The 27,246-nt window shown below is 38.4% G+C and overlaps 1 long non-coding RNA gene across 1 annotated transcript in view; it reads left to right on the top strand.

Annotated features, from left to right (window-relative positions):
* Positions 1–319: 319 nt before the first annotated feature.
* The window catches only part of LOC111732592, a 29,792-nt gene continuing 2,865 nt past the window's right edge, over positions 320–27,246 (top strand). The window contains exons 1-2 of the long non-coding RNA XR_002777627.1: positions 320–360; positions 2,040–2,045. This is a non-coding gene — a long non-coding RNA (uncharacterized LOC111732592). The remainder of the gene's footprint in view (positions 361–2,039; positions 2,046–27,246) is intronic.

Raw genomic sequence — 27,246 nt, forward strand, 5'->3', positions numbered from 1 at the left:
GCACCATTTATTGAAGAGACTTTCCTTTCTCCACTGTATGTTTTTTGCTTTTTTGTCAAAAATTATTTGCCTATACAAATATGGGTTTACTTCTGAACTTTTGATTCTGTTCCATTGGTCCGTGTGTCTGTTTTTCTGCCAATACCATGCCATTTTGATTACTGTTGCTTTGTAATATAATTTGAAGTCAGGTAGAGTGATACTTCCAGCCTTGTTCTTTGTCGTTCATTTTTGATAATTTTAATACAATGTGTCTTGGAAAAGATCTTTTTGAGTTGAGATAATTGGGTGTTCTTTTGTCTTCTTGAATTCCAAGCTCCAATTCATTGCTTAGATTTGGGAAATTCTTTTCAACTATTTGTCTGAAAATGCTTTCTATTCCCTGCTTTTTTCCTTCCCTTCAAGTACACTCATTATTCTTGGTTCCTCTCCTGATTGTACCAGCTAGTTCTTGTATTTCTCTTTCATTATTTTTCATTCTTCAGTTTCTCTCTTTTTCCTTCTGATTTATTTTTAGATTTCTGTCTTCAATATCACTGATCCTTTCCTCCTTTTCATTGACTCTATTTCCCAAGTTTGTTATTTCATTTTTCATCTCTTTTAGCGTGTTCTTCATTTCTAGAATTTCTATTTGGTTCATTTTGAGGGGTTCTGTCTCCTTACAAAAAAAAAACATTCATTCTGCTGATCTAGTTTTTTCAATTTCTGGAATTGTCGATATGAATTATTTTGGATCTCATTGAATTTTTTCAGAAGTACCATGCTGAATTCTCTATTATTGAAGTTGCATATTTCTGTGTCTCTAAGCTCATTTTCTGGAGATTTTTATCTTTCTTTCTGAGCTGCCTCATGTCCTTGGTTGTTCATGATGTTTAATGGATTATTTCTCTGCCTGAACATTTATGGAAATGTATTCTACTTTTTTTCCTAGAAAGACTTTCTGTCAAAAGTCTCTTTTTAGCCTGTGGCTAAAATGACATTTTTCTTTTGATTTCCAATAGGTGGCGTCTAAGCCTCTTTGATCCCTTCTTTATATAAAGTCTTAATAATGCCTATTTTTTTCTTATAAATAGTCAATCACGCTCGCTACCCTCAGTCTCAATTCATGTCAGTGTTAGGGACAGTTTCAGTAGCATTTGCTCAGATTCCCCTAGGGCTCCTCGGTGTTCGGTCTCAGAGGATATGGGAGGAGGGGCCCTCTGTGTTGGGGAATGGGTGCTGTGGCTCGGCCTTGCATTTTGCAACCATGGCTGATAATAATCAACTGTTGTTTCTCTGCCATCCCCGCTTCTCTGCCTTCTTCCCTGATCCCTGGGCACTGCCGCTGCGTGGGACTCACAACTCTCCCAAGTAGTGCTGTTCAGGAAACCTGCCACACCTTCTCTTCTCCCTCCCCTCCTGCAAGGAGCTCTGGCTGCAAGAGACAACTCCTTTGTTTCTCCCAGTCTACCACCCCACTTCTGGGATTCTGACCTGTGGTAGCTCTTATGCTCAAATCCCTTGCTCAGACGTACTAATGTGCAGTTTGTGTGTGTGTTTGTTGCTGTTGTTGAGTTTTCGATGTTCAGCTTGTTGTTGTTTCAAGGGAAGAGATCTGGGGACATCTCTCATTCTGCTATGTTTCTGACCAGTTATTGTATTTTCAAATTCTAAATTTTCTATTTGGTTCCTCTTAATATGTTTTATTTCTTTGCTGAGATGTTCTATTTTTTTTTCTGAGACCTTAGACTTTTTTTCATTTGTATTAGAATATTTGTTATTGCTCCTTGAAGCATTTTAGATAATGGTTGCTTTCAAATCTTCGTCAGATAATTCTAACATTTCTATTGTTTTGTTGCTAGTAAATATCAGTCGTCTTTCTTTATTCCATTTGAAATCTTCCTGATTCTTAGTATTACCAGTTTTTTTTTTTTTAAATTGAAACCTGGTCAGTTTTGTATTACAGGACTCTGGATATTATTTAAATCTTCTGTTTTAGTTTACCTTTTCTGACATCATTCTGACCGGTAAAGTTAAGGACTCTGTGCCATTACTGCCAGGTGGAGGTAGTAGTTCAGATTCTCTACTCAGCCTCCATTGACACTCAAGGGGCAGGCTCCTCATTGCTGTTGAGCGGAGGTGAGAGTTCTAGCTTCACACATGGTTTTCAATGACATTGTGTTTGGGATGGCCTTGTAAACACCGGACAATCTTAACTCTCGACTAGGCATCTTCTGACACTAAACTAGCAGAGAAGGGGAGGGGGCCCCTCATAACTTCCAAGTGGAGGTAGAAATATAAGTTTCTGTATGATCTTTAGTGATACTGTGAGAGTAGAGGATCATTATTGGGCAGTGGGGATGAAAGTTTGGCTCTCTACTTGGGCTTCTCTGACACCACCCTGATGGGGGTGTTGTGGTACCTTGTTATAGCCTCCTAAAAATGGAAGTCCAGGTTCCCTATTTGGCCTTTGCTGGTGTGGGTGGTAATAGGGCCACCGTTTTTTCTGTTATATGGCTAGAGTAGAGTACTTATTGACTAAAATTTTTCTTCCTTACTATGCTGCCCCTTTCCTGGTCTTTTGGTATTTTTTAATCTGATGGCTTCTATTGGTGCTTCTAAGTTCTCAGCTTCTTCAGCTCTATGTCTGGGATATCTGAGGCAAAAAGAAAATCCAAGGAACATACCACTGTGTCATTCCTTGAGTTCCAAGGTTTCTAACCAGTTTGCTTTTTTCTTTCCATGTTTCAGAGTCTTCTTATAGTTTTTTTTTTAAATGTATAGTGTGCAAGTGTCCAGGGCTTTAACTTAGAGAGAGGAATAAGGAAAAGTACATATACTCTACCTTCCTGGAAGCAGAAGCTCAAAGTTTTACTTTTCAAAAGTTCCTCATGAACAGATGCTCTCACTTCCCTAGCACCCGGGCTTTCAAAATATCCCCATGGCACTGTCTAGAATATTTTATTATGTTAACTGAAGTTTCACTAATTAGAGTATACTTTAGGTTAACCAGACTCTCCTGAAAAATCAGACATTATTATTTCAGATTAACAGGTCACTGATTTTCCAAACCACATTGAACAGAAATTTTGATGGGAGAAAGGGCAGAGAAGATGAATGGAATGTATTTTTGTAGATTGGGGCAGTAATCCAGGGAGGGCAGTTTGGTAAAGTTTCTTAGTATAAAATTTAGAGCAGAGATAAATACTATGGGTATTCACGTATCAGGACATTAGAAAGAAAATGCTGGGTGAGGGAAAGCAGATAGAAGGTGTTAAAGGTAATCACTGCTGATGTTTGAAATTTCATTTGAAGCCAGTGCTGCCTCTAACAGTAGTATTTATCTTTTAATTTCTATCAAATACCATACACTTTTAGTATGTTACCTCATTAAACTCCACAATGACACTGTGAGTTAGTAATTATAATTCTCATTTTACAGAAGAAAACTGGAGTGTAAAGTTTAGGTGACTTGTCCAAAGTCTTATAGATAATACCTGGAAGGGTCCAGATGCAAACCCAAGTCTGTCTGGCTCCCAAGCCCAGTTCTTAACAACTGCATATTCACTCTTCCTTCCAGCAGAATATGAGCCATTTCCCTGACAGGTCTTGGAGATAGCCCCTGAAGGCAGGACGGTGGGCTTTGCAGGGCCAGCCTAAGACCCACTCAACTATAGAGCTTATTGCCTTTGTGGAATAACACATTCTGGATTCAAACAACTCATTCATAAATGACCCTTTAGAACACAATCCATTTATAATGTTGGAGAAGCTTATATTTTTCACACCCAAGTACTTTCACACCCAAGTACTTTTCTCCTTTTTTTTCTCTCAAGGCTGCATTTTCATGAAACTTAAAGAAACAATCAAGTTAGCAATCTTTTTATTTCTCTTTCACTTAATGATTCAATATTTTTGTTCAGGCTCACCCAAGTTCTTAGGAGTACTGCAGTAATTTTTAAGATGTTTCTTTTGGCCAAGAAACATTTTTGTCTATATTCTGCGATGCAATCTAATGATAAGAGTTTGATTCAATAATCACAATAGCAGAGATCTCAGGAGGCCATTTAAATGTGGCCTATGCTTATGTGGCTGAGGCTTCATTGGAGCTAGGGCCATAAGAGAATGTGTTTTTCATTTCCAAAGACATAAGTACAGTTTGCCTCCTTGGTCTAATAAGTAAGAGCTTCCAAACAATTATATGCACCTGGGGGATGGGAAACCAGAAAATTGCAGTGTAATTGAGCAAAGGAACGAAAACCTATAAAAATCTAATGAGTTGTATTTTTATTCCAGTTATGATAAGAAAAACTAGTAAGATTGAAGCTGTATCAAATGGACTATGTAAATGCAAATCCAAGTGTTCTCATTCTGCGAGCAAAGGTCACTCACTGGAGTACAGCACAGATACAGTGGTCAACATCTGTAACAGCACTCAGGTTTATATGAGATGGAAATCTAGGCTCTATGGTTTTATTGAATATCTATAGAATTTCTTATGGTCTCACATACCTTGAATATTGTTGTGGAGTTGCTATTAAAATTTTTTATAACAAAAATAAAATTGTTACTAACCTGTTGTTTTTTAGAGAAAGTTAGAAGAACTCAGCAGGATGGAGAAGAGTGGAGAATAGAGAATGAATCTAGAGGGGCAAACAGAAAATATCCAGCACAATATTAATTTTTCTAATCATTTTAACCATACATGTTCATTAAGGAGGAAGAAAGCAAACACATGTGCAATATGACCATTAACATTTTAGTAATCATTCTTTTGTGAATCTCTCTCTCTCTGTTTCCATACACATAAACACTATATATGTATTTAAATATATAAATATAAATATTTATCTTATATAAATATGTATCGCTATACTCATATAGTCATATACAAACACACATACCCATGTGAAGTTTTCTTGGTTACGATTTTTGAGAAATGGAGTCATATACATAGAGTTCTGCATCTTGCTTTCCTCACTCTTAAATATCCTGTGGCCATCTCTCCAAGTCCACTAGTATAGCTCTTATCCTCTTCTCTTCTCTTCTCTTCTCTTCTCTTCTCTTCTCTTCTCTTCTCTTCTCTTCTCTTCTCTTCTCTTCTCTTCTCTTCTCTTCTCTCTCTCTCTCTTCTCTTCTCTTCTCTTCTCTTCTCTTCTCTTCTCTTCTCTCTCTCTCTCTCTCTCTCTCTCTCTCTCTCTCTCTCTCCCATCTCTGCATATTTCATGGCGCCTAAATTTATTCTATCATTTTTCATTGATGGGCATCAATTTTTTTTAAATGCTACTGAGAACAACATTGCAATAAGCATCCTTGTGTATGTACCACGTATTTGTGCTTTATATCCATGTTATATTTTCTGAGAAGTGAGATTGTTGAGTAGAAGGGCATGTACATTTTAAATTTTACAGCTACTGCCAGATTGCTTTATCAAAAGGCCTTAATGATTTAAGAGGGAGAAAAAAAATGGCATAGATGATAGAGGCTCTGTATATCCCTCAGGCAACCAAATCTAAGTTGTGACAGAAGCAAGGAGCAAACAGCAAGGAAATTCACTTGGAATCTAAATGAACAACCCCTACAAGTAGGGAGAGAATTAAGAAATCACGCTGAAAAGGGAGGAGGTAGAATGGGGCGAGCATGTGAGGCTTCCCTGTCTCGAGAGGCTGGGTGGGACAGCGGCCACAGCAGCAGCAGCCAGCAGCTACAGATGCCTCTTAAAGGGAGCGTGTCCTCTTGTAGACTTTCCCGGTGATGGACCTGTTCACTCTGAACACCAGCTCTTGGTGGGCTGCGCAAGGGGCACCAGAGACTTACAGGGGGACACTGAGTTGTCAGAGTGAGGGCCAGAGGTGAGACTCGCACTACAGAAGTGCTGATGGTATCCATTGTTTTTCTGTTGAGCCCTCCCAGTGTGCAGACTCAGTGCCCCCATAGCTGAGACATCATCAAACTGGATAATAGAGGTCTGTCCACCAAGAGGATTCTATGAAACTCCACCTCTCTCAACTTGCAGCTCCACCCAAGCCACATCCAAATGTATCCTCCGTGAGTCAGGTGCCCCTTGCTAAGCAGTGCCTAGACTCACATTGGTGGCAGCTGGCCTCAGTTTCTGGCATGGCCTCTTGAGGAAACTATAAGCACAGCATCTATGAATTACTTGCTGAATCTTAACAGGTGGCTCCGGGAGAGCACAAGCTGGAGCTAAACTTGGCCTGCAGCTGAACCCCTCTCAGGACTTTGCCACTGGACACCTACTTCACAAAGCCACACTAATAAGACTGGGAGACTTAAGAGCTTTGCTTAGTACATAGAAACAGACACAGAAAGGCAGCCAAAGTGGAAAGACAAGGAAGCAGAAACCACATGAGAGAAAAGAACAAAGATCCAGAAATAATGGAGTCAAGCAATCTAACAGATGCAGAGTTCAAAACACTGGTTATAAAGATGCTCAATGAACTTAGGAGAAGAGTAGGTGAACTCAGTGAGAATTTTAAAAAAAGAGATAAAAAACAAAAATGGAAATGGAAATTACAAAAGGGATCCAGTCAGAAATGAAGAACACAATATCTGAGATAAAGTGTATATTAGAGGGAATCAACAGAGTGGATAAAGAAGAAGAGTGAACCACTTATATAGAGAATGGAGAAGCCAAAGATACTCAATCAGAACGGCAAAAAAAAAAAAAAAAAAAGCCAAGACTATAATAATAATTTAAGGAGTCTATTGGACAAATTAAATGTAAAATATTCGTGTCATAGGGGTACCAGAAGGAAAACAAGACATTGAAGAGTTATTTGAAGAAATAATGATGGAAAACTTCCCTAACCTGGTGAAAGAAATAGACATAAAACCCCAGGAAGCTCAGAGAGTCCCCAAAACCAGGAACCCAAAGACGTCCACACCAAGATACAGCATCAATAAAATGCTAAAGGTTAAATACAAAGAGAATCTTAAAAGCAGCAAGAGAAAAGCAGTTACTTAAAAGGAATTACTCACAAGACTGGCAGCTGATTTCTCAAAAGAAACTGTGCAGGAAAGAAGGGTTTGGCACAAAATATTTGACGTGATGAAAACCCAGGATCTACAACCAAGACTACTTTATCCAGCAAAGTTATCATTTAGAGTCAAAGGAGAGATAGAGAGCTTCCCAGACAAAAATAAGCTAAAGGAATTTATTATCATCACCAAGCCAGCACTACAGGGAATGTTGGAGGGAACTCTTTAAGAAGAAAAAACGTATCAAAAACAGGAAAAAGAATGGTAATATCTACATTCCTATCAACAAGTACTTCAAATGGAAAAGAATTGTGTTCCAATCAAAAGATAGAGTGGTGGAATGGATAAGAAAACAAAACCCCTACAATATGCTGCCTACAAGAGACTCACTTCATACTAAAAGACACACGCAGACTAAAAGGAAGGGGATAGAAAAATATATCACCTTGTTGGACCTAGAGGGTATTGTGCTGAATAAAATAAGTCAGATAGAACAGAACAGAGAAAGACAAGTATCACATGATTTCACGTACATGTGGAATCTAAAGAACAAAATAAACAACAACAACAAGAAAAATGGAAATAATCTCATAGATACAGAGAATATTTTGAGGGCAACTAGATGGGAAGGGCACTGGGGGGATGGTGAAAATGGGCAAAGGGATTAAGAAGTACAAATGAATAGTTACAAAATAGACATGGAGATATAAAGTGTGGCATAAGGAAAATAGTTAATCATGTTGTAATAAATATGTAAGGAGGAAGAGGGATACTAGATTTAGTGGGTGATCATTTTGTGAGTTATATAGATCTCTAATCACTATGCCGTACAACTGAAACTAATATATTATTGTATGCCAAATATAAGTGAAAAAACTGAATTATACAGTATAAATACGAGCAAAAAGAAAGCCTTAATGATTTATATTTCAACTAATACATATAAGAGAATCAGTGTTGCCATGCTTTAAATTGTTGCCAGCCTGATGAACAAAATGTATTATGTCAGTGTTCCATTATTTCTCATTTCTTTGAGTACTGGTGTGTTTGAACAACTTTCCATGTTTGATGGCCCTTTGGATTTGCTTTTCTCTAAATTGACTGTGTATTTTGCCCATGTTTTATGAAATTGTTTGTGTTGTTCTTCTCAGTTTTCAAGAGCTTCCAATAAATGATGGCATAAACTCATTTGGCATTCTTGCTGAAGATATTTTCCAAATCTGTGATTTGCCTACAATATGCACTTTGTTCTATATTGGGTTAAGCCAGCATGTTGACACTCTTCATCAATTTGATATTTTTACTCTCAGCATTTAATAACATGTTTGCAGGCTGTTTTCCTTTAAGGAGACAGTTTGATTGACTTACATTTGGACTTTCTGATCCAGAAGAAGCTTTCTTTAAAAGCATACATTTTGCACAATGATTTCTAAGTCCCTCTTTCTTTGTAATTTAATTCACTGTATTAGTTGAGTATGTGTTTGGCTAACTGTAAGACACTCAAAATAAAAAGGGCTTAAGCAGGAGAGTTTAGTTCTCTCGTACATAAAAATCTGAGCTGCCTTGGTGACCTTGCTCTGGTGGCTCTGTCCAGCACCCAGTTTCCTTCCTTCTTTTTGCCTAGCTATTCCAAGGATGTTATCATCATGCTCATGGCTATGTCTCTTACCAGCAGGAAGGAGCAAAAAAAGCAAAGAGGCCCTTCGTTTCTTTAAGGACACAAACTAGAATTTGCAAAACTTCCACATCCGATGGGCCAGAAACCTCATCACATAGCCTCACTTAACTGGAAATAGTCTGGAAATTGTAGTTTTTTATGCTGACTGGCCATGGACCTGGGTGGAAATTAGAGATTCTATTACTATAGAAACAGGGGCGAATTAGCAATCTCTGCACATTCATCAAGCACTACCTCAGAATACCTCAGTAAATACGGTTATTTAAAAACCTTTATTATAGAAACGCTCTAAATATATAGAAGTGTATTAAAAAGTATAATGAACTCTCATATACCTATCATCCAGCCTCAACAATTATCATCTTACGTCTGATCTTGTTTCACCTATAACTTATTTACTCACTTTGAGATTATTTTGAAGCAAATACTATGTATCATATCATTTCGTATAAATACAGTAATTCTTTTTAGATCTTTAGAATCTCACCTAACACTTTTTATTGGTTAATAATATTATGTAAATTTCAGGTGTGCAACACTATAATTCTATATTTGCATACACTATAGTGTGCTCACACCCCAAACGTCTAGTTTCTAACCATTACACCTTTACCCTCTTTATTGTTCCCCTAATCTACCCCTCCCCTCTGGTAACCACCGATTTGTTCTCTGTATCTATGAGTTTGTTTTGTTTTGCTTGTTCATTTGTTTCATTTTTGTTTTATATTCCATATCTCAGTGAAATCATACTGTTTTTGTCCTTTTCAATATGACTTATTTCACTTAGCATAATACCCCAAAGATCTATCCATATTGTTGTAAATGGCAATATTTCATCTTCTTTAATGGCTGAGTAGTAAATATAATCATTTAAAATCTTGTTTTTCTTTGAAAACAGCTTATTTATGAACTGAAATGGAGAAAGTTAAAAGATCAGGATATGTAGTTATCAAGGATAAGCTTGGACAATCATCCACCTATAGCAATCGCTTCACTTAAGGAAATCTTTATTAAACCCCTACTCTTCATGTGGCTGGTTCCTGCTCATTTTTTAGATCTTAAGTAAATGTTACCCTTTCTTATTCTCTTTCATAACACATTATTCTTTTCTTTGGTAGCACTTATCACAGTTTATAATTACTTTGTTTACTTGTGTGTCTCTTCTGTTAGAATGTAAGCTCCGTGAAGGTAGGGACTAGCATAATGGTGGGCTAACAGTAGGGCTTCAATACATACTTATTTAAAGAAGAAAAAAGAAAGAATGAATGAATGAATGAGTGAATGAACAAATTCTAGGCTCTTTGTCGGTTGTAGGATGGAGTGAGACTATAGAGATTACTGTAATGGAGAGCCCGCCTGCCAGAGACTACCAACTCAGTAAAGAAGACAGCCATACAATGAACTCTAGCACTCATTTATTCATCTATTAAATGAATATTTACTGTACATCTATTATGGGTAAAAGGCCCGTGCTAGAATGGCAGACTGTGATATTGCTAAAATATACATAGATGGGTAATAGAAAGGGGAATCTCATCTGGGGGAGGTAGGGCTTTGAAGAATAACTAGGAAGAACATCAACATAGGGAAAGGCAGAAAGGATAGAAAGAACAAAAGTCAAGAGGTTGGAAAGATTAGGACATTATTCAGAGTCTTATGACGTGCAATCACTTGTGTTAACTTGCAGTCTTTATACCCCCATTTAAAAAAGATGGATAATGGGCAGTCATAGTGGTGGTTGCTACTCTGGAATTACAACTTTTTAAAATGAAGAATTTAGAAATGAAAGAAGTCTAACAACTTTTTACTGAGTATGATCTCTTAATTCTCTTATAAACAGCTTCTTCTTTTTTATCTTTCTTATACATTCTTTTTTATTTATATATATATGTTATTTTAATACAGTTGACATGCAATATTATATTAATTTCAGGTATACAACACAGTGACTAGACACTTATGTAACTTATGAAGTGATCACCCTGATAAATACAGTACCCATCTGACACACCATCCATAGTTATTACAATACTCCTGACTATATTCCCCATGCTATTGTCTACATCTGCATGACTGTTTTCTTTATTTGGATAATCGTTATACTTATGATAACATAATACCTCTGGGGAGAGTTGTGGGGAAGTAAAGTGTCTGTGGCCTTCAGTAGGACTTAGGTCCTTGGCCAAGTAGAAGAGCTAATTCTGTTCCCATGTGTGGTGGACTAGAGATGGCCGAAAAGTCTTTGCTATTTCTCCTATCAAAAAGCAGAGTCTAATTCTTTTTCCATTTAATCTAGGCTGGACCTAGTGCCTTCCTTAGCCAATAGAATGTGGTAGAACTAATGTTTTGGGACTTTTGCAGCTAAGTTATAATAAGCCTGTAGCTTTTATCTGGGTTTTTGGAACTCAGCACTCTGCTATAAAGAAGCCCACAAAGGCCTGTGGAAATGTCCATGAAGAATAGAACCACAGGCCCTTGGCCAATAGCTCTAGCTGAGCTCTCAGATGGCAGCTACCACCATTTTGTCTGCCTCATAAATGTGTCATCTTGAAAGTGGATCCTTTGGCCTCATTTGGGCTCTCTCAGCTAGTGCCACGTGGATCAGTGACAAGTTATCCCCACTGAGCCCTCCCCAAATTGCAGAATCATAAGAAAAAGAAATGATTATGTTATTTAAGCCACTAAGGGGTTGTGTAGTTTGTTAGTTGTGTGTGCAAGTAATTCTGCTGCAATGGCTGCTGCCAGGATGCCTCTCTGTTGCTGACTATACTGCTTTTACTGAAGCCCCTTTCAGATATGGATTATATTATAAATTATAAAAGCAACATAAGTTTCATGTAGTAAAATTGGGAATGTAGAGAAGGAAAAAAAGGTTAAAATCACTCATTGTGCCACTATCTACAATAACCACCATATTTTGGTACATAGCATTCTAGATATCTTCTTGTGCACGCGCGCACGCACACACACACACACACACACACACACACACATTTTTAAATAGAAGCATAGCATACATGATGCTTTGAAACCCGATGTTTTCAATGAACAATATATCTACAATATCTTTGACTACCAATAAATATAAATCTGTAGTTTTGTTATTAATGATTATAGTATTCCATCTCTTGGAAATAAAAATAATAATAATTACACTTGTCGGGCATATGGGTTTCTTCCAATTTTTCACTCTTATAAATGATGCTTCAATGAATATCCATTTGTAACTAAATCTTTTTACACATTTATTTTCTTTAAGATTATTCAAAAAGGTTGGTCACTGAGTCAATAAACACACATTTTAAGTTTCTACTTCAAGCCAAGCTGTCTAGGTCCTTTCCTGTTCTGTATGAAGTGTACAGGTCTCCTTTTGGAATGTGCAACCAATTGAAAAAAAAAAAGATTGAAACCGGACCATCTTGAGAAGTATCAGTATGAACTTTGTCTTGACATGAATGCATGAAATTCTAATTGAATCTAAATCCCCTGTATCAAATCAGAAGAGTCTATATTGCATTTCTCAAACTTAACATGAATGAATGACTGAACACTTGAATGGTGACCCTTAGAGAGCAGGGTGATATCAAGTCTGGGCAAGAACATGCTGTTAGGTTGAGTGGCCAAGGTGCACATCAAACTGAAATCATGTTCAGACTGAAATCACAGGTGCCTCATGAGAAGACTTTCAATAAAAACTAAGGCTAATGTTCCCTGGGAGAATCTGGGATTCAAGAGAAGAGGGAGATGCAAGTAGCAGGTAAGAGTAAGGCACCAAGTGAGATAAAAGAGGAGCCCGGGAAGGGAATTTAAGACTTCTCATTCCAGATATCCTGCATCTCACCACCTTCAAGGGAGCTTGGGCTATTTATTGATCACTGACAGCCTCACTGCACATGGAAACACTGAGTGTTAATACAAAGTCTAAGAGGGACCATGCTGTAGAATGCATGTGCACAAGGTTGCAACCTCTAATCAATTTATAAATAAGTATTCTTTGTTGATGATTAGGTCTAAGTTCTGAGACCCCATGAAGAAGGGCGCATTTGCTTTGACTTTTGATTTGACAGCAGGATTACCTGCACAATGAACTGCTAAACCTGTAGGACTATGACTGTGTCAAATCCTGTTATAGCTAGATTTTATTCTAGCTGTAGTCCTTGATCCATAGAAAATAAAAAAAAAAAATTCAAGCTTTGCAAGGGCAGTGGGACTAGGGCACCATTAAGTTCTCTTCCAGCCTCTAGGTTCTATGAGTCTATGGAAATATCTGCATATGATTTGATCAAAAATTGAGAATGTCTGGCAAGCTCAAGGCTTTTCCATGACACTGATGTAGATTTGTTGTGTGCATGTGGATGTCTGTTCATTGATTGGAGAGGAAAGGATTTCCCTTGAGGCTGAAAGTAACTCTTTGCCTAGAAGCAAAGCTAAAATAAGGAATGAAAAAATTAAGAGGAAAAGGAGTGCTTGAGAGTTGGGGGTAGAGGTCTGTGAGAAAGAGCCTTGCCTCTCAGCAAATGAACTTAGTAATAAGGATTTGAGAGTTAGTGAGACAGTGTGGCTCATAGATGTAACAACAGGTGACCTCTATGTGGTCCCCAGATCCCACAAAGAGATGATAGGTCAAAGGATTGAAGTGAGAAAGTCCAGAGAGCATAGAGAGGTAACAAAGTTAGAGTGGAAAGATTCTTGGCTTATAAGAACAGAAATTTGGCAGCATGAGGGGTAGGGGGCATGCCAGCTTCACATACCAACTACTAAACAAATGTTGTTAAATATTGCTTGCTGTGAATTAAACTTCTCAATATAACTTTATGCCAAGAATATTCAACAAGATATGGTACATGGGCAAAGAATATTGTTTGATTTAGTGCAATAGTTATGCCCAGGTTTTACACAATTAAAGTAGAATATTCATAGAATTCTTACTCTGGGTGATTTGTGGTGGTCAAAGACAGCCGAGAGAGAGAAAGAGAGAGAGAGAGAGAGAGAGAGAGAGAGAGAGAGAGAGAGAGAGAGAGTTGCTTCTCAAGAGGTTTAGGAGCATATGCTAAAGGAGCCCATTACCCCAAGGTTGAGGCTATAAATGAGAAAGAAGAGTCAGAAATCTTGCCCAACAACATTAATTTAAGTAACATTTTTGTGTATCTACTGTGTATGAAATGTCCTGGGATCCATTATTCACACAGATGATTATCTCAGGTGCTGTCGGGGTTTAATCCATCCTGGGGATGATGGAGTAAGGAAAAAATTTTCTGGGATGGTGGGGTGAATAAAAAGCTTTTAATGAAGAGATGATATAACCCATTGGAGGGAGAGAGCTTAACAGGGCCAGCCACTAGAGGGTGTGTGAGTTGGAGTCTCTGAGAATTGAGGAAAGGGGATCTTGTTGCTGGCTTCCAGTAGCAGAGGAGAGATTGTTTTCCTTAAATAGGAAACCAGAGAGAGAAGAGTTTTTCTGCCATTATCTCTCCATTAGAAAAAAAAAAGTTATTTTACATGCAAGTTGACAGATATCTGGTAATTGAGAGGAAATGCTGAAGATGTTTGTGAGGTGACAGATCTCACTAATGTGAGTCCCAGTGGAGTTAGGCTAGGGACACATGGCTGGAGATATTGGTAAGGGGCTGGCAGCAGGACATGTGACAGGGATCACAGGGAGCCCAGCACAAGAGACTCTTGCTTCTCTAGTAATCAGAAAACATGTAAGGGATCAGTGTTATGAGGGGGATTTCATTTCCATGCATAATCTAATTTTTGTCAAAGTAACCCATTTTATATCCTGCTATAACTTTAATTTCTCTAGGCTTCTCAAGTGAGTGGGTACTAATGAGATTATATTAACAGAGATGATTTAAATGTCTTTGGCTGGGTCTCTGTTTGTCCTGTTCATTTGTTGCTTTTAGGTTTATATCTCACACATAAGTGATATCATGTGAATTTCAACTTTTTCTGTCTGGCTTATTTTACTTAGAATGATTATCTCGAGATCCATCCATGTTGTCACAAATGGCAGTATTTCAGCTCTTCTTATGGCTGAGTAATATCCCATTGTATGTAAGTACCACTGCTTCTTTCGCCAATCATCTATCATAGGACACTTTGGTTGCTTCCATATCCTGGCCACTGTGAATAATGCCACTATGAACATCGGTGTGCAATTATCTTTTTTGGATATGGGTTTTCAAGTCTATGGGGTAACTACCCAGTAGAGGGATTGCTGGATTATATGGTAGATCAATTCTTAGTTTTTTGAGGAACCTCCATATTGTTTTCCATAGTGGCTGTACCAATTTGCAGTCCCACCAACAGTGTATAAGGTTTTGCTTTTTTCCACATCTTCTCCAACGCTTGTTATTACTTGTCTTATTAATAACAGCTACTCTAACAGGTGCGAGGTGGTATCTCATTGTGGTTTTGATTTGCATTTCCCTAATAGCTAGTGATGCTGAGCATCTTTTCATATTTTTGTTGGCCATTTCTATGTCTTCTCGGGATCATTTGTTTTTTGTTGTTGTTACGAATCTGTATCTGGACATATATATGGATGAGGTTATATGATGTATAGGATTTACTTTGAAATAACGTGGAAGAGTGAGACAAGATTGAGAAAATACCCAGAAGTCATCTCTCCTAACAATTGATGAAGATGGCAAGGAAAGCTTTATTTCTCTAATGCAATGTTAAACGCTCAGGTGCAAAACTGCTATAGTAGCAGAATATAGCATGATGGCTAATTGCAATTTTATTTTATGTGTGTACTGACCAGCCACCCAGAGTAAACCTAAGGACTCTATTGAGGTCACACATTTACTTCTCACCACTAGAATATTAGTGAGCAGGTGAAGTCCAGCACAGGTGGTAGTATCTCTCTCAGTATCTTAGATAGAGTAGAAGTGTCCCAATCTCAGCATCTAAAGATTCCCTGAAAGTGATTTCATGACCATTGAAAGTTAAGATTGCAGATGTTCACATGATTAATGTGATTTCTTTGTCCAGTTCCCAACAATAGCTGTGTAGAGGTGTTGGCATGGTGAAGGTGTAGCTGAATTCCAAAGCAATGTCTATGATGAGAAAATAAATTTCTAAAAATGTTAAAACACTCAGTAAAAGTAACTCTTTTGTTTCTTTGGGCCTGTGATGAATGCCACTTGGGTCTTCTCTCTTCTCCTTCCATTACTGACCTAGTTGCCCTCCACAGCATTTAGAACTTCTGAAGGGTCATTCCTATATATTTAATGGTTGGTCAACAAAGAGGTTTGCATAGCCAGAGTCTGCGGTGAACTGAAATTTATAAAACTACTAGTTACATATCAGGACTATGGAAAGGGAAGGAGCACTCCAAGCTGCCTGATCTTCCATATATCTTCCCTGCTCAGGTTCCTTACAATAGCTGTGAAGCAAAATCTATTTGACATCTCAGTCAAGTTACACTTGCATATCAGAATACAGCTTAGCCTTCTACAAAGTAGTTTTACAGAGGAAATACTTCAGGTCTCAACACATCATCCAATAACATTTCAAACAGAAGCTCATTGGAGGATGAATAATTTGACAGAAGGCCCTAGTTGTAAGATCCTTTGAGTTTCCTGCCTGATTTCATAGCAAGGAGGAGAAGGAGAAGTGTGTTCCCCTCTCCTGAGATGGCTCAGGAGGCAGCAGACAGCTGGTGGAGGAAAAGAGGGGTTGGAGAACCCACAACAAGCCAACAGAAAGAGAATCAGGACATGAATCTCACTCCTGAGAAAAGGATTCTGAAACAAGGAAATTCTGACAGCTTCTAGTCATGATGGAGGAGAAGGTAAGGACTGTGCTTGCTTCCCCTCACGACCACATTAAAATTACAACTAAATTACAGAATAGCCATCATTGGGAGTTGCCTGAAATCTAGTTGACAGAAGTCATACAACTGGGGACACACAGAAGAGACCACCTGAGGACTAGTAGGAGGGACAGAGATGAAAAACAGCCTGGTCCCACACTAAAGTGTGGCCGTTGAGAAACAAGAGAAATAAATATCTCAGCTGTGGAGGTCCCTCTGAAAGAGTGTGGGGTCCCCATCTCACACCAGGCTCCTCGGCCCAAGGTTCCAGTGCCGGGTGGAGAGATCCCAACAACTTCTGGCTGTGAAAACCAGCTGAGATTGTGGCAGAGTGAAATGGAGGGCTGAGGGAGTTGCAGACTTTCCTCTTAAGGGTCCCATGCTTGGTGACAGACTCATTCACTCTGCTCCAGCTCTGGGGCAGAGCTCAAAATGTGCCAGGGGCATACCAGAAGGAATTGAGTTGTCTGGCTTCAGGGCGAGGGCTGGAGGGGCAGTTTTTTCCCAGACAGAAGTACTGGCAGAGGGCATTGCTCCTTGTTGAGCCCTTCTCCACCTGGCTTGCAGACCTAGGCAAGCACCATATCTGAATCTCCATTGATGTAGCTAACACTGGTCACCCCACTCTGGTGATTCCCTGAGACCCTGGCCCCTCCCAATGTGAGGGAAATGTGAAAGATGGGTTTGATGGAAAAAAAGAATAGAAGTAGGGAGATTGGTTGTCAGAGGATGAACCTCTTGCACTTTAATTTTGCTTCAGCGAGTAAGAGTCAACTCTCAAAGAATAAAAACTCAGGTTATTTAAAAAAAAAGAACCTTAGGAAATGAACTAAGCAAAATGAAATTGATTATCATTATAGCACATGCGCACACACACATATACACAAAACAATGTCACACCAGAACTTTATATGAACACCCTCGAAACTATTCTGTATCTTGTTTTAGGTCATTTTAAATGTTCTTTGCTACAGTTATTCTTACAATAAAATTGAGATCTGGCTCCTTCTCTTCCTCCTCTTTGTCTTTTTCCTATTCTATCCCACATGCCTTCTTTTTTCTTTCCCTGGCTAACCCTAGACTAGGGTTACTAATTCAGGGCAAAACAGAGTCAGGTCTTAAGAAGGAGCACTCCCCTCTCAATAATCATGATTTGTATGGAAATGTCATTGTAGATTTTAATGTCACAAAGGCTGGATCACCTACTATCCAACATATAGAGTTGAATCTCAAAGTATAGAAAGAAATCCAAGATTACTAACGAGCAGCCTTGGTCTGCCAAGAAGCTAACTTGATATCAGGAAAAAAAAAAATTCTATTGCATGACATCTGTTGGTAATGCTAGCCAAATAGTTGTATAATGGGCAGTCACAATTGAAAATGACCTTCATTATGCTGAATTCATTTCTCTAATGTGTCCATTTTCCCTCATCTTACATCTCGACAGTAATAATAGACATAGAAATAAATCCATATTGTGATTCAAATTTCAGAATGTGGGATTCATAGGTGTGGTGGCTTTTCTCAGCTGAATGTGGGGGGTAGATGAATAAGAAACCTAGGAGGATTTAACAAAGTGAGGAGCATTGTTCGGAAAATCAGACATGGACATAGCATGGGCAAGACTGTCTGTCTTACTCAAACAAGAATCTACATAATACATCAAGAATTTAAGTGAGTAATATGTAGTTCAGGAAGAAAAGTTAACTCTAAGGAACAAAACCCTGGCTTTACAGACAGGCCCCAAAATATCCTTGAGCACCTGTTTCTACCTTCTTAGTGTTGTATCCATGTTGCCACAGGGGCCACAGAACCATTTGGCTGTTGTTCGTTTAGACTGGATATGTAGTTAGCAGAATGAGTGTTGGGCTCAGAGTCAAGAGACCTGGGGTAGAACACTAGCTCTGCTATTTATTGTCTGGGCCATGTTGAGAAGTCACTTACTCTTGAACATTAGTTTCTGCAACTACAAAAGGGACTATAATCACTCTATCGCCTACCTTGTGGGATGGTTAGGATCAAATGACAGAATGGGTGTGGAGGGACTTTGTCATTTGTAAAAGATTTTATTGTTGTTGCCAGAGTGATTTGTCTTTCTTATTTCAGAAGACATTGAAATAGCAGAAAACCAGTGCCATGGCTCATGATTTCCACTCTGTTCAGATTCCTATTTGCCCATAACCTGATATTTTTACACATTAACGACTCTCTCTCTCTCTCTCTCTCTCTCTCTCTCTCTCTCTCTCTCTCTCTCTCTCTCTCTCATCTTTGTCCTGAGAACTCTCAGGTTGGGTTGCACTGGCTCTCTTTCCTCGTTCTTTCTACTAAAGTGAATGTGATGTGTAATTTGATAAAGCAGCTTTGGGGTTGATTGGAAGACCCAGGCTGGGTCAATACTATACCAAACCAGGATCAATTTAGCGCACAAAGTCATCAAGCCCCTTGATATTTATGTATGTAGAGCTTCATTCTCTGACCTTTTCCTTAATGCAATATCTCGTTGACCTCTACTACTCTGGGTATCAAAGGAAACTGCCAAATCAACCTGAAGGAGTAACTTCTTAATAAGAACCCTGAAAACATATATGAGTGGAGAGTGCTGTCCTTTCCATGCAAACAGAAAATCCATTTCCTGTACCTAATAACTCATTCACTTGCTGATGGGAATGTCTTTTGTCTTTAGTACAGAATAGCCCTTGCTTAATGAATAATAACCGTCCTGTGCTTTTTTTTTACAGAGCTTTCATATACATTATCTCACTCAAACCTGTTTTATTCTTACAATTACCTCCTTGCTCAGTCCCTTCACCAAACTTTCTAAGTATATTTCATCATCGCTATATCTTCATAATTGCTTTCCAGTCACTTTTCAGCTTTCACCTTATCAACTGAAATTATCTTAAACCTGGCCATGACCAGATACTATTTAATTGCTAACTCCAGTGGTCTTTTCTTTTATTCCCGTCCTATCCAGACTCTTGGAAGTATGTTTTTTTAATTTCCCCTTGCTTCTTAGAACTTTTATCTCAATATTCTTCCCCATCACTCTATGCCACTCTTATTCGTGTGTTATTTCTCCTCTGCTCCTTGGAAACTCTTGTTCCTCAGTACTTACTCCTGACACCCTTTTCTTACTCTATGTTCCCTCAATAAGCTATTTCATCAGCTATTATGGTTTCATGTATAATCTCTAGGCACCTATAGTTAAATCTAGTCCAGATATCTTGCCCTTTATCTTAAAGTTGTAAATCCCTACTTTTAAAGACTTTATTTTTTAATTTTTTTTAGTTCCGGATTTATGCAGTGTGGTTACCACTAAATTTATGTAAAGGACAGTATAGTTCATTTTTTTTTCTGTGTGTGCCTTATTTCCATTCCCATTTGCAGATTTGGATCTCTACTCCCTTGTATTGTCTGTTTTTGTAGTCTCAAATTATTGCTACATACGCTAAATGTTCACTACTAATTTGCGGTAGCCATAGTCTTCTTTTTTTCGAGTATTTTTTTTTTAGGAGTGGGGCTTCAACAATTATGCAATACCTAAGCTTATAATACCCTGTTCTTTTTTTTAATTTGTATTTTATTATTAGTTTCAAGTACATAGTACACTGATTAGACATTTATACAGTTCATAAAATGATCACACTAGGCTCTCCAACTAGCCATTATATTAATGCTAACTGCATTCCCTGTGCCACGATCCCCACCCCCGTGACCATCTATGAACTACAAATTTGTACTTCTTAAACCCTTCACCTCATACTCCCAGTCCCCCAACCCCCTTCCTGTCTGGCCATCCCCAGATTGTCCTCTATATTTCTGAGTCTGTTTTTGATTAGTTTGTTCTTTTTGTTCCTTAGATTCCACAAATAAGGGAAATTGCGTGGTATTTATCTTTCTTTGTCTGACTTATTCCACTCAGCATAATAACCTCTAGGTCCATCCATGTAGTTGCAAATGGTAGGATTTTATTTTTTTAATGGCTGAGTAATATTCCATTGTATATATGAACCATACCTTCTTTATCTAATCATTTATTGATGGATATTTAGGTTGCTTCCATGTCTTGGAAGCTATTGAAAATTGTGCTGCCATGAACATAGGGGTGTATAGATCTTTATGAATTATTGTTTTTCTTTGCATAAATACCCAGAAGCGCAATTGCTGGGTCAAAAGGTATATCAATTTTTAATCTTTTGAGAAACCTCTAGACTATTTTCCATAGAGGCTGTAACGATTTGCATTCCCACCAAAAGTGTATGAAAGTTCCCTTTTCTCCACTCCATTGCCAAGATTTGTTGTTATTTGATTTTTTGATGATAGCCATTTTGACAGGTATGAGGTGATATCTCATTGTGATTTTAATTTGCGTTTCTCTGATGATGAGTGACCTTGAGCATCTTTTCATATGTCTATTGGCCATCTGTATTTTCTCTTGGGAGAAATATCTGTTCAGGTTTTCTGCCCATTTTTTAATTGGGTTGTTCTTTTTTTTGTTGCTGAGTTGTATGAGTTCTTTATATATTTTGTATATTAACCTCTTATCAGATGTATCATAAATGAATATCTTCTACAATTCAGTTGCTTGTGTTTTTGTTTTGTTGAGGCTTCTTTTGCTGTACAAAAGCTTTTTAGTTTGATGTAGTCCCATTTGTGTATTTTTTCTTTTGTTTCTCTTGTGCAAGGAGATATATACAAAAAGAAATTACTGTTAGCAATATCAGAGGGTTTACTACCTACGTTTTCTTCTAGAAGTTTTATGGTTTTCGGTCTTACATTTTAGTCTTTAATCCATTTTGAGTCTATTCTTGTATACAGTGTAAGAAGCTGTTCTTATTTTTACATGTATTTGTCCATTTTCCCAGGGCCATTTATGAAGTGACTGTCTTAACGCCATTGTATATTTTTGCCTCCTTTGCTGTATATTTGGTGAGCATATAGGTGCGGATTTATATTTGGGCTCTCTATCCTTTTCCATTGATCAATGCATGTGTTTTTATGCCAGTACCATGCTTTTCTGATTACTGTAGCCTCATAGTATTGTTTGATATCAGGTAGCGTGATAACTCCAACTTTGTTCATCTTTCTCAAGATTGCCATGGCTATTCATGGTCTTTTATGGTTCCATTTAAATTTTAGGATTATTTGTTCTAACTCTTTGAAATGACATTGGTATTTTATAGGGATTGCATTGAATCTCTATATTGCTTTGTGTATTATGGACATTTTAATGATGTTGATTTTTCCTACCCATGAGCACGGTATATGCTTCCATTTACTTCTATCTACTTTAATTTCTATTTTTCTTTTTTCTTTGGCTTTATTGAAATATAATAAACAATTAGTTGCTCCTATTTACATTGTACAATTCAATGAGATTTTTTTCAAGTATAGTTAACATACAATATTATATTAGTTTCAGTTGTACAGCATAGTGATTAGAGATCTATATAACTTAAAAAGTGATCACCACATTAACTCTAGTACCCCTTTTCCCCTTATTACAACATTATGAACTATTTTCTTTTTGCTACACTTTATATCTTTATTTCTATTTTGTAACTATCCATTTGTACTTCTTAATTCCATTGCCCTTTTTTCACCATCCCTTCAAACCCTCTCCCATCTAGTAGCCCTCAAAAATTCTCCGTATCTATGAGGTTATTTCTGCTTTTGTTGTCATTCCTTATTTTGTTCCTTAGATTACATATGTATGTGAAATCATGTGATATTTGTCTTTCTCTGTCTGACTTATTTCATTCAGCACAATACCTTCTATGTCCATCAAGGCAATATCATTTCCCATTCCCTTCCTTTTAGTCTGTGTGTGCCTTTTAATCTGAAATGAGTCTCTTGCGGGCAGCGTGTGTAAGGGTTTTGTTTTCTTTTTTTTTTTTTTTTCTTATCCATTCAGCCACTCTATCTTTTGGTTGGAGCACTTAATTCTTTTCCATTTGAAGTACTTGTTGATAGAAATGTAGTTACCATTCTTTATTCTTGTTTTTGATACATGTTTTTTCTTCTTAAAGAATCCCCTCCAACATTTTCTGTTATGCTGGCTTGGTGTTGATAAATTCCTTTAGCTTATTTTTGTCTTGGAAGCTCTTTATCTATTCTTCAACTCTAAATGATAGCTTTGCTGGATAGAGTATTCTTGGTTGTAGACTCTAGGTTTTCATCACTTTGAATATTTTGTGCCAAGCCCTCCTGTCCTGCATCATTTCTTTTGAGAAATCAGCTGCCAGTCTTCTGGGTGCTCCCTTGTAGGTAACTAACTGCTTTTCACTTACTGCTTTTAAGAGTCTTTCTTTGTATTTAACCTATGGCATTTTAATAATGATGTGTCTTCACATGGGCCTCTTTGGGCTCCTCTTTTTTGGGACCCTCTGAGCTTGCTGGGGTGGTGTGTCTATTTCCTTTAAAGATGGGGGCAGTTTTCCATCATTATTTCTTCAAATAGCTCTTCAACATCTTGTTTTCCTTCTGGTACTCCTATGACAGATATTTTTACATTTAATTGTGTCCCTTAGGCTCCTTAAATTATTATTGTAGTCTTGGCTTCTTTTTTCTTGCCATTCTGATTGAGTGTCCTTGTCTTTCCCATCATCTATATAGTTCATTTGATCCTCTTTTTTATTCACTCTGTTAATTTCCTCTAATATACTGTTCATCTCAGATAATGTTTTTCATTTCTGAATGGTTTCCTTTTGTAATTTCCATTTCCATTTTTATTTTTTAATCTCTTTGTTAAAGTTATCACTGAGTTCATCAACACTTCCTCTAAATTCGTTGAATATCTTTATAACAAGTGTTTTGGACTCTGCATCTGTTAGATTGTTTGATTCCATTATTCCTGGATCTCTTTATGTTCTTTCATATGGTTTCTGATTCTTTGTCTTCCTATTTTGTCTAACTTTCTGTGTCTGATTCTATGTACTAAGAAAAGCTGCTAAGTCTCCCAGTCTTATTAGTGTGGCCTTGTGAAATAGGTGTCCAGTGGCAAAGTCCCGAGAGGATTTTAGCTGCAGGCCAAGTTTAGACCCAGCCTGTGCCCCTCAGGAGGCCACCTGTTAAGATTCAGCAAGCAATCCACAGATGCTATGCTTATAGTTGCCTCAAGAGGCCATGCTAGAAACTGAGACCAGCTGTCACCAGTGTGAGCCTTGTCTCTGCTCAGCAAGGAGCACTGGACTCACCAAGGACAAAACTGGATGTGGCTTGGGCGGGACCATGAGTTGAGGGAAGTGGAGTTTCAGGGAATCCTCTGGATGGAGCAACCTCTGTTACCCAGTTTGATGAGTAGAAGTATTAGTAGGTCCACAATGAAAGTATTTGGGAACTGCGGAGACTGTTGTAATTCAAGGAAAGAAGGAGGGGTGTATGGAACAGTTTTAAGAGGTTGCAAGGAATGTAGGGTAGCCTGTGAAGTGAACGGTTTGTAGAAAATGGCCATTAGCCTCTGGAAAGAGTTGGTAGTCTATCCATTGAGTCCAGTGTCTGTTGAGGATCTGGATTGTGACTGTCTGATTGCATAGATTGAAAAGTAGATATCCTACAGATGTATTGTCACTAGTTCTTGTGAAACAAAGGGGAGCTTTGGAAATCAAAGGAGTATGAGGGTAGTGGGTCTTATTAATGGTATGGAGGGGTGTGCTACCTTTGCAAGGGATTAGGTATAGATGCGGAAGAAATCAGCAGGTTGATTAGCCTGTGCTGTGGAGTAACTTCCAAGGAGTGTATCTGCTATTTCAAGGAAAATGGAGCCCTTTTTTTCTTTTTGATATGAAAAGGTCATTTGTATATGTTCCTTTTTGGTGAGGGGAATGGAGAGGGCAGAGTATGCTGAGGAAGAGAGGTAAAGGCAGAGCCAGCAGTCCTTGGCTACTATAGGGTTGGAATTATTGAGGAGTGAATGGGTGAGATTGAGAGAACACTCACGATGAGTGAGAAAGCTCTGTAGGGAAGCATAAGAGGAAGCATGTGATCGGTGGGAGATATAAGTAAGTACAATTAATAGGGCGGAAATGGGAGGTGTTCTTGATCTACATAATGAGGAACCTTGCCCCATGAATCTACTAGGTGAGTGATACTTGTCCATGAGAAATCAAAGCTTCCCTATAAAAGTGAATCCCATATAAAAAATTAAAATCTCATGACAGAGAGAAAGGGGAGACTGTGCTAAGGCTGAAAGAATTTGTTGGGGTAGTGGTGTTGTCTGTTATGAAAGAAGGGGAGAGTCTGAACCTGAACAGAAGGGACAGGGACAGTAAAGTTTACTCATTAGTCCTCTTCTTCAGGAATGTGGACTAGCCAAAGCTTTGTAGGTCTGATGGAATAGCTGTGGTATTTTGGGGTGTCTAGTCCTTTGGTGAACTATTGGAGACTCGTTTTAGCCTGGAAAGATGGAACCAGGTTGGCTGTCCAGTAATCTTTGCAGCAATTGGGGTGGTTAAAAATACCTGGCAAGGGCCTTGCCATCTAGATTTAAGATCCTCTGAGTGTAAATTCTTAAGTAGGACCCAATCACCAGGGATTACAAGAGTAGGTGGAAGATCTCCTGTGAACAATTTTGGCAGGACTTGGTCTGCATGTTCTCTTAGTATTTGTCTAATAGATTTAGCATGGGTACGTAATATCCTAATGGGGACATTGTGGTTGAGATGTTACCTAGAAGAAAAGGCCTTCTGTACATGAGTTCAAAGAAGCTGAGGAAAGAAAGGGCCCGAGGGGAGGCCCTAATGCACATGAGGGCAAGAGATAAGAGTGAAGTCCTAGGTTCCTTAACCTCTAGTCTAAGCTTAGTTAACTGGGTTTTTATTAAAGAGTTAGCTTTTTCAACTTTTCTTGAGAACTGTGTAGGTTTCATTAAATACCTAAGGTGGAACTGACTTTCTGTGTTATTTGAGATATGAAGTCTAGGCCGTTATCTGAATTATGAGGCAGGTAATCCAAAGGAAGGAATAATGTCTTTGAGCAGGGCCTGGGTTACTTCAGAAGACTTCTCAGAGGTGGTAAGGAAAGCCTCAACCCATCCAGAGAAGGTGTCTACAAGGGTTAGTAAGTATCAGGTTTTCCTGATGAGAGACATGTGTATAAAGTCAATTTGCCAATCCTGTCCAGGGATGCTGCCCCTAACCTGATGGATAAGAAGGAAAGGAAGACGTAAAGTCCCTTGGGGAGAGACTGTGGAGCAGATAGAGCAATTTTTTGTAATATCTCGGAGAGTATTAAAGTTATTGTAAGTAATGAAAAGTTTAAGGAGTTGTAAAAGTGATTTAAATCCATTGTGTAAGGAGTTGTGAATATCTTGCAGGATATTTTGAGCTTGGTCTTGTGGTGAGATACACCTTCCTTGCATCTTTAGCCACAGGTCTTCCTTATCTGCTCCAAGCCTGAGGAGAGAATGAGACTCTTTAGGAGAGTATTGTGGCATGAAATGAGGAATAGCTAAGAGTTGGGAGAAAAGGGGTGGTTGCTGCTCTGCCCTTTTGGCCTCTGTATCTGCTTTATTATTGCCCTATATGATGGGGTTGTTTCCTGCCTAGTGCCCCTTATAATGAACTCTTGCTGCCACCTTGGGAAGACTAGCAGCCTGAAGAAGTTTAAGAATTAAGGAGGCATTGGTAATAGAAGATTCTTTTGTAGTGTGAAATCCTCTTTCTTCCCAAATTGAGGCATGTGAGTGGAGAATATGGAAGGCATATTTGGAATCTGTATAGATGTTAACTTCTTGTCCAGATGCTAAGCTTAACACTCTGGTGAGGGCAATCAATTCTGCTTTTGAGAGGTAGTCCCTACAAGAAAGGTCTGGATTCTATGACCTCTATGAGAGAGACTATTGCATAGTCTGCCAACTTTTTCCTATCCTGGGAGAACTACCATCAATAAACCAAGTGTGTGAGGCATTGGGTAAAGAGGAGTCTGTTATGTTTGGGAAATAAGGAGTCTTAAGGTTGAGGATTTCTATACAAGAGTGTGAAGTCTCTTTTGGGGGGATGGGTAAAAGATTGGCAGGATTGAGTGAAGGCCATTTGGCTAGGGTAACATGAAGAGATTCAATAAAGATTATGTGAAAAGTTTGTATTCTAGAGGGAGGGAGATTTGGGGTAGCTTTGTATATTAGGAGGTCAGAGATGTTATGTGAAGAATAAACCGTGATGAGTTGTCCGAATGTGAGTTTCTGACTTTCAAGAGTTAGAAGAATGGTCGCTGCCAGGGCTCTTAGGCAGGCTGGCCAACCCTCGACTGTAGTATCTAATTGTTTTGATAGGCAGCTGCCCGAGTGTCGGCTCCCTGAACTTGTCCTAAGAGTCCAAGTGCTATTTCTTCCTTTTCCATAGTGTAAAGTGTTAAAGGTTTGGAGAGGTTGGGAAGGCAAAGAGCTGGAGCCGATATAAGGGCCTGCTGTAACTTCCAGAAGTAAGGACTAATATTAATGGTGGGATCTATTGGTTCAGTCAAAGGATCTTCAGAGGCCAGGTATAAAAGACAGGCTAGAATGCTGAAGTTAGGGCCTCAAATACAGAGAAGCCCTGCTAATCCGAGGAAAGACAGGAGCTCTTGTTTTGAGGTGGGAAGTGGTAGCGATGCGATGAGGTCTTTTTTGTCTAAGTAATGGCACAATATTGCGGGGTAATAGAGAGACTGAGATAAATGACTTTAGGGGAAGAAAGTTGGGCCTTGAGAGGGTAGATAACAGTTGACTTTCCACTGCCTCTACCAGCTGTTGATTATCTTGCTGGTGGAGGATATCAGCCTGACCCTGAGT

The sequence above is a fragment of the Pteropus vampyrus genome, unplaced genomic scaffold (assembly GCF_000151845.1).
Source record: "Pteropus vampyrus isolate Shadow unplaced genomic scaffold, Pvam_2.0 Scaffold472, whole genome shotgun sequence".
Lineage (NCBI taxonomy): Eukaryota > Metazoa > Chordata > Mammalia > Chiroptera > Pteropodidae > Pteropus > Pteropus vampyrus.